The 10,931-nt window shown below is 44.6% G+C and overlaps 1 long non-coding RNA gene across 3 annotated transcripts; it reads left to right on the plus strand.

Annotated features, from left to right (window-relative positions):
• The first annotated feature begins 2,056 nt into the window (after positions 1-2,056).
• On the plus strand, positions 2,057-6,641 carry LOC123255514. Of its 3 annotated transcripts, none has more exons than XR_006506771.1 (5): positions 2,057-2,300; positions 2,977-3,143; positions 5,045-5,826; positions 6,005-6,075; positions 6,604-6,641. It is a non-coding gene; the product is annotated as an uncharacterized LOC123255514 (long non-coding RNA). The 3 variants fall into 3 exon arrangements; XR_006506770.1 differs by lacking the exon at positions 2,057-2,300 and having other exon boundaries at positions 2,505-3,143; positions 5,045-5,119; positions 5,523-5,826; XR_006506769.1 differs by lacking the exon at positions 2,057-2,300 and having other exon boundaries at positions 2,505-3,143.
• The last annotated feature ends 4,290 nt before the right edge of the window (positions 6,642-10,931 follow it).

The following is a 10,931-nucleotide window of genomic DNA, read 5'->3' on the forward strand; positions in this document are numbered from 1 at the left end:
GGTGGGATAGAGAGTAGAGTGGAGAGTGGGGAGGAGAGTAGGATGGAGAGTGGGGAGGAGAGTGGGGTTGGGGCAGAAGAGGGAAAAAGAACAAGAGAACATCTCACTGTTGACCAATCCCTTTTGGTGAATGTTCTTTCCTCCCTTAGCTTCTGTGAAATTCTTTGATCCTGGGCCACCTTGTTCTTCGCTAAGTACTTCTCAATCTCCTTGATAGATTGTCTTCCTCCTCCCTTCCTGCAACAGTGTGGGTCACCCTAGGCTCTGCCCTGAGCTTTTTCTTCTCTCTATAGTCTCTTCTGTGGCTTCAACTATAATCTCTTTGCAGGGAATTTTCCTGTCTTCAGAGCCAGCTCCAATCTCTTCCCCAATCTCTCCTGAAGTTCTAGTTGCCTCCAGGACAGCTCACCTTGGCTGTTCTAGGTTCCAAGTAGGGATAGTATCTGCATTTGAATTTCATTAACTTTTCCTCCAAATCTACCCCTGCCCCAGACTTCCCTGATTCTCCTTTTACAGATATGAAAACTGAGGTCTGAAGAAAGGGAAGTCTCAGAGCTATGAAGTGTCAGGGATGAAATTGGAGCCCAGATTCCCTGACTGCAAATCAAATGGTCTTTTCCCTACACCATGTTATTGCCAAGCTGACCCAGACTGGCCAAGCTTGTTACCTGCTTCCTTGCCTGGACCTCATTCCTTATATGAACATGGACAAGTCACAATCTCCCCGAGCCTCAGTTTCCTCATCTGTAAGATGAAGGGGTTGCACTAAATGTCCTCTGAGGTCCCTTCTGAGATCCAGGATCCTCCCAAGGGGTCATGGGCTTGACTTAATGCCCCTAGAATAAAAGTAAGGGGTCGTTCTCTTGTGGCTACTTGAGCCTCCCCTGCTGTCGACTTTTTCATTTGTCCAGTGTGATCAAGTTAAACAACGTTTATTAGGCACTTACTATCTTCCATGTCCTATGCTAACTGCTGGGGATACAAAGGGAATAAAAGACAAGAGTCCAAACACTTACCAGCTATGTGACTCTGAGCAAGTCACTTAACTTCCATGTATCTCAGTTTCCCCAAAGTAAAATGGGGATAAGAATCGCCCCTAACTTCACAAGGATGTTGAGAGGATAGAACAAGTTAACCCACGTCAAAAGCTTGGCAAACTTTAAAATGCTACATAAATGCATCGGTCATTGGCCAACCCTGCCCTCCAGAAGCTTACATTCTAACGGGGCGAAAACATGTAAACAACTAGATAGATACAGAGTAGATAGAGGTACACCATACAGAAGTCATCAATAACAATCAATCAATGAAAATTTATTAAGTGCCGACTATGTGCCAGGCAGGCACTGTGCTAAGGTCTGGGCATATAAAAAAGAGGCAAAAGATAGTCCCTGTCCTCACAGAACTCACAGTCTAATGGGGGAGCCAACAGGCAAACAAATATATGCAGAGCAAGCAATATACAGGATAAATAGGAAATAATTAACAGAGAGAAGGCACTGGAATTAAGAATGAAGAATCACAGTCTCAGGGAAGTCCAAGGTCATCCAGTCTAACTTGTACCTAAAAATAAATCTTGACAGCGTTCCTAATCACCCAGTCCCTGTTTGAGGATGGTCAAGGGACATGGGAACTGACCTGCTTCCGAAGGCGGCCCCCTCTCACTTTGGGACAGCAGTTACTGTTTTTGTTTCAATCAGTTTCTTCCTTCCAGCTGAAATCTCTGTCTCTATAGCTTCTTCTGACTGCTCTTAGTGCTGCCTTCTGTCATCTCTTTCCCACTTCTATTTGCTCCTCAGATATCTGAAAGGAGCAAACGTGTTCTCCTTGTGTCATAGAATATAGATCCAGCAGAGAGACCTCGAAGATCATCTCATCTAAACGCTTCATTATTTTACACAGGAGGAAAACTGAGGTCCAGAAGAAAACTTCTCTTGCCCAAGGCAGTAAGTATCAGAATGAGGATTCATAAACATGGAAAAAATATTTTAAAAAATAATTAAATTTAAAAAATTTAAAAGAGAGAATGTGGATTTACACCTGGATCCTTGGACTCCCAATATGAGACGTTTTCAATTATAGCACTGTGCTTCTCTCTTCTTCAGGACAAGCATTTCCATTTTTATCAACTGGTTCTTCACTGACTGCCATGCAGACTTGGGAAACATGTCCCACCTTGTGTGCTGGGAATAGCCCTTGTCATGTGTGACGTTCCTTGTGCCCAGCACCTCTTGGGACATCCCACCAGGTGCTTTCTGGCTCAGGAGTTCTTAGACCAGGTAATGGTCTAAGACTAGGAGGTAATGTCCGCCTTCCCTTTGGGTACCTTTCAGTTTTCTCCTCATGTCTCCCTTCCTTTGCCTTCTCTTCCCTTCCTCATTTTTAGGGAAGGCCAAGTCTGGTGGATTGCTTGAGTCTGGGATTTCTGCAGTAGAGCCAGAGCCAAATGGGTGTCCACACTAAGTCTAGCATCAACACAGTGAGCCCCTGACAATGAGGGATGCTTAAATGAGATCGAGAGACCCAGACTCATACAAAATAAAATAAAAACAAAGAACAGTCTGAGGCTGGGAATAAGAAGACCTGGGTTCAATGTAAGGCTGCCACTGATTTGTTTTGACCCCTCTCAGCCTTAGTTCCCCCAATATTTAAAATGGGCATAACAATCAATTTGTTGCCCTAACTATCTTGGATTTGCTCTTATTATCTCCCTGTTCTGGCAGTGCCCTTCCAACTATACGTTCCTATTAAAATCTGTCAAGGCCCAGCTCAAAACTGTTCTCCTACAGGAAGCCTTCCTTGATCACCCCAGGTGCTAAGGATCTTTCCCCTTTGGTCTTCAAATACCACTTGGTCTGTCTACTTCTCCTGTACTTTTTATGCCCGGCTTTATATTAGTTTTTGCGCAGAAGGTCAAGCACACACAACTCACTGCAGATGGAGTTGGGATTTGTTCACTTTCCCTCTTCTCCATAGTCTCTCCAGCCACCTTCCTGCCCAAGAGACATTTCTGACCTGAGTCTCCACTCTCCTGACTCGTCATCGCCCTCGCCAGGGCCACTCTTTGGGGGAAAACCCCAATTTATGCCTCACTGCACCAGATTTTCCGGCCATCTTCTCTGAATAGCCTCGATGATCTCCAGGTGGGTTACTCTTGCCTCGTCCCCTTCCCCACAACCAAATCTAGAACCAATGAACTGTAGTCGAATCAACTCTAGCATTGTTCCTGTATGGGGTGTGTCAATTTACTCTCCTAAGGCTCCCCTCCACCATCATCCTGTAACTTTCCAGTCCAAAGGGCCCCTCCCACACCACTGCCCTTTGTATGCTGTTTATTCATTCATTCATTGAACTGGAAAACAATTTGGAATTATGCAAGAAAAGTTACTAAATTTTTAAACCCTTGGACCCAGGCAGTCCATTGCTAGTACTCTGCCTCAAGGAGGTTATTGACTTCAAGAAAAGACCCACGGATATAAAATATCCTCAGCAGCATTATTTGGGATAACAAAAAAAAAGAAACAAAATATGTGCCCAGAAGTTGGGGGGAATGACTGAACCAACTAAAATATACGAATGAAATGGAATCTTATGGCATCATAATAACATAACATATCAATATCATACTATTTTATATTATATAATAATAATATAAACATACCTATTATATAACAATAATATAATAATGATCATAATAATAATGAAAATGAAGAATTCAGAAAAACAGGTGAAGACTTGTATGAGGTAATAGAGAGTGAACAAAGTAGAACCAAAAAACCAGTATCCATAGTGATTCTGGGGGATTTGTCTGGACCCATAATTTTGTCAGGATATGGAACTTTATTCTTCCTGAAAAGAGTCTGGGGGTGGGGCAGTTAGGTGCCTTAGTGGATTGAGAGCCAGGTCTAGAGACAGGAGATCCTGGATTCAAATATAACCTCAGACACTTTCTAGACCTTATTGCAATTCTGCCTTACAACTGATACATAGAATTGATTCTAAGATGGAAGGTAAGGGTTCCCCCCGCCAAAAGAGAATCTTAAAGCATTGCCCAGAGACACCAACAGCTTGGGATGCCAGTGGCAAGACCCAAAACCAGGTTGTTCTAACTCCAAGGCTGGTTCTCTGTCTACTCTCCTGTAGCCTTTTCCACACACAGACCATGACAATGTCAATAAAGAGAATGTTGATCACCAAACTCGGGTCAAACACAATGGACCATGTTGGTATTAGCCGGTCACAGTTAAAGCACACATCCTTGATTTCTGTTCTTATAGGTAATGTTGTGTTCCCCAATGGACTCCATCTGGAATATTGTGTTGGGTTCAAAATTTCCCCCTTTAGGGAGGCCATTGACAAGCTGAGGTGTTTCCAGAGAAGGGTGACCAGCATGGTGGAGGGGCGGGATACAGTGGCATTTAAGGAGCAATTGAAAGAACTTGGGGGGCATCTTTAGTCTGGCAAAGAGATTTGGGGGAGCCAATCAATATTTTGAGTCTTTGAAGGCCTGCCATCGGGCAGGGGGATTAGACTTTTCTTGCTTCCCCTCTAAAGGACAAAACTAGGAAAAATGGGAGATAGATCTTAGTATGATAGAAAAATGGGATTTCTGACATTAGAACTCTTTAAAAGTGGAATGGAGTTCCGTAGAAGGTAGTGACTCTGGAGGCTGTAGAGACTGGATGAGTATCTGTCAGGGAAGCTACAGAGGAGATTTCTATTCAGGTGTGAGTTTGGGATAGGGTGAAGGAATACGCATTTATTAAACACCTATTTTGTGCCAGGCATTGTGCTAAGACCTTTACAAATAACTAATTTGAGACTCACACTAACTCTGGGAGGTAGATGGTTTTTTAGCCCCATTTTACAGATGAGGAAACTGAGACCTGGAAGGTGGGGGGAGGAAAAGAGACTTAGCCATAGTCATTGCCAGAGCTGGGATAAGATCCCAGGTTTCTTGACTCTCAAACTGCCCAGGATTCTCTCCACAGCACTGTCCCTGATATTCTTGCCAGGATTACTAACTGCATGCAATTATTTTCAGGGGAGGAATCTTTGCCCTGGAACTCCCTGGATCTGGAGGCTTAGGGACGGACACCTGTGGCCCCCAGAGGAAAGAGTATGGACTGTCTGAAATTCTCTGGCTCACATCCCTATACTGTCTTTCTCCAGCACTGGAGGCCAGAAATTGCCTGTGTCCCTGGAATAATTAAAGTCCAGGGAGGTCTGAATTTTATCCAGACTCTAGGAAAATGTCTCAGCATCCCATGTTTGCAGGGCCCTGGTTCTGCAAAAGATGGCATCTGAGGGCCCAAGGCAGTGGTTTCCTCCTTTCCCCAGGCTCCCCTTTTCCCCCACGATGCCACCTCCTATCCACATTGGGCTTACTCCTCTCTCCTTCTTCCCAGACTTTGCCCTGATTCCTTCTATTGAACTGGACCCTTCTCCTTGCTCATGTCCAAGCCTGCCAGAACCCACCTTCAAGAAGCCCACCCTTTCTCACTCCTCTCTCTTTTCTCTAGGACTTCGACCCCTACATCAGGCTGCCAAATTGTTGGTCAATCCTCTTCCTGTGCTCTTGCCAGTCTTGAAGCTTGCCAAGGACAGGGCTTGAGTATGCCCACACTTCCAGTCTCCTCCACTTTGTGAACTCTCAAAATACAGGGTTCAAGTCACCTCCTGTCTGTCTCCACTCCACCATGGTTAAGCACAGGGCTGGACACACGGTCGAGACCTACACAGTTGAGCTGAACTTGAACTGAGGACCCCATTCCTCAATTGCTCCAGTTCCTTGGGTGGGCTAGAATGAAGAGGAACATTGTCAGGGTAACTAAGCCTCTTCCTTCCTCTCCTCTCCTTATTCTTCCTTTCAGTCTCTTTCTGGAAAGTGAAATCCTCTTATCCCATCTCCTGCCCCATGGAAGAAGCCCTGCTGGTAGGGATTTCTGAGCTTCTCCATCCCCAATGATCTCCCTCCCGGCTTTCTTCTTCCTCCCTCTTCTAGGGAAAAGTTCTCTCTCACTTGGCAACTAGCTATATGGAAATTTCATCATGTGAATGTCCAGAGGGCTCAAGGTATGTGTATGGGGGCGGCTTTGAGGTGGGCTAGATTGCCCAGAGATCCCTTCCAGCTTTAGCAATATGGCTTAATAATCAGGGCATTCTTAACCTGGGATCCAAAGACCCCAAAGAAGTCTGCTAACCCGAATTGGGGGAAAATGGATGGCTTTCTTTTCACTAACCTCTAACTGAAATTTATTTAGGTTAAATGAACTAAATGTAATTATAATAATATATAATTTATATTTGNTTTATATTTGCATATGTAATTTTTTTGTGATTTGAAAATTTTTATTTAATTAATTGATTTAGAATATTTTTCTATGGTTACATGATTCATCCTCTTTCCCTCCCCTTCCCCCACCCCCTCCATAGCCAACAAGCAGTTCCACTGGGTTTTACATGTGTCATTGATCAAGACCTATTTCCATATTATTGATATTTGCATTAGGGTGATGATTTAGAGTCAATATCACCAATCATATCCCCAATTGACCCATGTGATCAAGCAGTTGTTTTTCTTCTGTGTTTCTACTTCCACAGTTCTTCCTCTGGATGTGAATAGTGTTCTTTCTCATAAGTCCCTCAGAATTGTCCTGGATCATTGCATTTATGCATATATAATTAAATAATATTTCCTTCTATTATGAATGTAGGCAGCAAACTTCTTCTGAGAAGGGGTCCAGAGATGTTACTAGACTGCCAGAGGGGTCCATGACATGGTTAGGAAGTTCTCCTCTAAGGTTGGCTTGACCATGGTCATCCATTTAGGAAGTTTGAAGGTAGGATTTGATCCCAGACCCCTTTGCTCTTTCAGTCCAGCACTCTTTCAAGGATGCCACATGGTTTCCCCTTCAAGTCCTTCCTGGGAGCCTCCTGGAGGGTTCCTCTTTTTCCCAGCCTGGGGGCAGAGACAGGTAAATTGGAGCCAACTTCCTGAAGAAGGGCCTAGTGAGGGCCAGAACTGAGGGAGACTGAAGGCCAATGTGTCAAATCTAATTTTAATCCTGAATTGGATCTGTCCTTTTACCTTCCTTTGGGGAATCTCTCCATGACTCATTAAGCGGGCTAGGGGTTTATGGAGAGAGCTGCCTCTCAAAGGAAGCTGGGGTATCACCCCGTGAGCACTCCCCTCCAAGGGATGAGACCTTGGTTTCCCCCAGCATCCCCAGAAACATCATACTGAAGTCTCAGCCTCCTACCTTCCCAACTCCCTAAGAGGGTAGGAAATTCTTGGGGAGAGGAGAGAAAGAGGGGGTGGTGTGGGCTCTCTGAGTCATACAGCCCTTGTCTGAGTAGGCTGAACAGTGCTAATGAGCCTCGAGAAGTCCTGTCTCTTGGGGACCTGCCTGAAGGGGAATCAATTGGCAGAGAATGAGGGAAGATAGGGATGGGGGGGGCCATCTGCCAGGGAGTATCCTCCAGCCCATCCTTACTGGAAACTTGGAATGGCTTGCCTCCTTGGGACTTTCAAGTCCTTTCCACTGACTGCAATCTCCCCTCGATTATAGAGTTCTAACTAGGTCAGGTAATGGAGCTTTGTTCCAGAGCACCAGCTTGTGGGGAGGATGGGGGGCTACACTGGAGGATGTGCACTCCTGACCCTCTCCTGGTCCTTTCTTCTGCCCCAAAGGTCTTCCTCTTCTTCTGTTGCCTGCCTCTTGGGGTTGCTTGGTGCTTTTCCAGCCAACTGGGGCAGACCATCATCTCTGCAACACTACCTCAAATCAATTTGTCTTGGGCACCAGGATCCCTGGTTATGGGTCTGTTTGCCTATCTCTCTTCTTTCTGCTCTGTCACCTGGAAGTCTCCTCTCTGAACAAACTGTCCAATTTCCTGCCTCCTACACTGATCTTCTTACATTCTATTCCTATGTGAAGATCAGGAGCTCCTTCCTCTCCCCACTCCTAATCTGGATGGTTCCAACACTTTTAGACTTCCAAAATGAGGTAGCTAAGTGGAAAGAGTGCTATGCTTGGAGTCAGGAACACCTGAGTTTAAATCCAGCCTCAGATGCTTACTTATCTGTGTGACCTTGGGTAAGTTACTTAACCTGCATCTGCCTCAGTTTCCTCTGTAAAATGGAGATAATAATAACACTTACCTTCCAGGTTTGTCGCAAGAATTCAGTGAGGTAACATAAAGTGCTGTCACAATGCCTGGCCCATAGTAGGTACTATACAAATTTTAGCTATTATTATAATTATTAAATGTATCTTTATTATTTTTTAAACCCTTACCTTCTGTCTAAGGATCAGTACTGTGTACTGGTTCCAAGGCAGAAAAATGGCACAGGCTAGGCAATGGGGGTTAAGTGACTTGCCCAGGATCCAACAGCTAGGAAGTGCCTGAGGCCAGATTTGAACCCAGGATCTCCCATCTCCAGGCTTGGCACTCTACCCACTAAGCCACTCCTGCTGCCCCTAAATGTATTTTATTATATTAAAATATTTTTTAGTTTAAAATTTTTTTTAATTTTTATTGAGAATATTTTCCATGGTGATATGATTCATGATTCCCCTCCTGTCTCTCTGTCTTCCCCCCTCCCAAAGCTGACAAGCAGTTCTACTGGGTTATACATGTATCATTGTTCAAAACCTATTTACATGTTATTCATGTTTGCAGTAGAGTGATCCTTTAACATCAAAACCTTAATCACATCCCTATCGCACTACATGATCAATCCTATGTTTTCCAACTGCATTTCTGCTCCCACAGTTCTTTCTCTGGATGTGGATAGCGTTCTTTCTCATAAGTTCCTCTGGATTGTCCCGGGTCATTGCACTGCTAATGGTCCCTAAATGTATTTTAATAAATCACCTCCAGAAAGCCTTTCCTAATTAACCAGACCTTACTCTAATCCCACCTTTCCTTCATGCTCCCTCCTCTATGGAAATCTTGTCTTCTTTATCAGGCTGGTGCTCCCCAATCAAGAAATCTCTGTTCCCTGAAACACACACACACATCTGTAAGGGCAAAAGTCATCTCTCTTCTGATCAGAGGTTCCCCCAAGATTGGAGCTAGGTTCTGGGGTAGAATGAGTCTAGGGACCTGGGTTTTTGTCTGGCCCCCGCTACAAAAGGTGTAGCTCATCTTGGGCAAGTGCCTTCTCCACCTCTATCTTTGTAGAATGGGCAGCTTCTGCTGGATGGTCCCATGGGTTCTTTCCAGCTTTCCATCCTACAATTCAGACCTTTGGGGAGAAAAATGCTTCTTTGGAACCAGCACGTTAGACAAATCAGTCTCTTTACCAGCTCAGACAACCACCTGGTCTTAATGGCCAGCGTTACGGGCAACCTTGAGGTGGTACAATGGATAGCACGTCAGGATAATCTGAGTTTGGATCCAGCCTCAGAAACTGGCACACAGAAACCCTCACACCTCACATTCCTCTTCTGTAAAATGAGAATAATAATATTACCTACACAGTAGGTCATTGGGAGGATAAAAATGAGATATTTTTCAAATTCTTTATAAATACTGGTTGTTGTTTATTATTACTGTTGTTCTTTTCTGTCGCATGTGTGTGGACCTCCCCATGAAGGCGGAGGGCATCTGAGGATAGAGACTGTTCAACCCTTCTTCTTTGTCTCCCATAGAATCTTGAAGAATAATAGAGAGGCAGGACAGTGGGGCGCCCTCTCCCCACTCCCTTCAGTCTTTGTCAGGGAAGATTAGAAGTAGGAGGAATGGCAGATGGAGGATCCCATTTATTGGGGAAACTGGCTCTGGACAGTCCTGGCTTTACTATAAGGCTTGACTCCTTATGTAAGGAGTGCTAATCTATGGACTCAGGCCAGCCAGGCACCCTGGTTCATGGCCTGGGAGCTCAGCTTCCAGGAAATGACCACATCATTCCTGGCTAATAACACTGGGTTCCTGACATCATCAGAGGCTTGGAACTCTCCATGGGCAAGACAGACGAGGTGCTACTTTCCAGCTGACAGGGAGGGAGGCTCCCCTTCTCCTGGCTCCCACAGGAGAAGCAACATGATGGGGAAGAAAGACAAAACAAAAATAAAAACCAATAATGGCAGATTTGGAGTGAGAAGGCCAGGGTTTGGGTTCTGGCTTTGCCTCTTAATGTCTATGTGACTGTCCTTTCTATGAAATGAAGGAGTTAGACTCCATGGCCTCTAAGGTACTTGGATAACATTATTTTTTTAGTCACAGTCCATTTAATTCAAAAGACCAATATTCCTACAGTTCCTCATGTTTGTAGGTTTCTAGGCTGGACTGAGGGGGAAATGAAGATGAAGGTGACTAATTTCCATCCTTATATAGAGTTTACAGTCAGATAATGAGAAATTGATATGGTCCCACATAATTATGATACAAGGCACAGGGGAAAGAGTTAAGGCCTAGCAATTGGGATATCCAGTTCTAGTCCTCACCTTGCTTCCCCTCTCTGGGACTCAGTCTCCTTCTCTATAAAATGGAATAATAAATCCTGACTTATCTGCTTCACAGGGGATTTCTAAGGCTAGAGCAAGAAAATGGTTGTAAATTGCTTTATAGAGACATTGCCCCATCCATCCCTGCCTAGGGGAGTTTGGGGGTCCTCTGAAAAACCTCCCTGTAATGCTGCATATATCTAGGCACCTACGACTTCTGATTGGTGGAGAAGCTTCTGAGGGGACAGAGAGAGAAGGAGAGGGAGTTAGATGTGGGCCTTTGAATGGTGAATGGGAGACTCCTGGATATGTAAGCATGTAGAGGGGAGGATCTTGTACCCCAACATATCCCTTGACATGTTCCCAGCACCTGCATCCAGAGGCCACTAAAAGTAAACTTTTGGGTGAAATCATTCTCTTTCTGGTTGAATTCTTGGATTCCAAAGCCCCCGCTCTCATGTGTTTTATATATATATA

Source organism: Gracilinanus agilis, unplaced genomic scaffold (assembly GCF_016433145.1).
Source record: "Gracilinanus agilis isolate LMUSP501 unplaced genomic scaffold, AgileGrace unplaced_scaffold47706, whole genome shotgun sequence".
Classification (NCBI taxonomy): Eukaryota; Metazoa; Chordata; class Mammalia; order Didelphimorphia; family Didelphidae; genus Gracilinanus; species Gracilinanus agilis.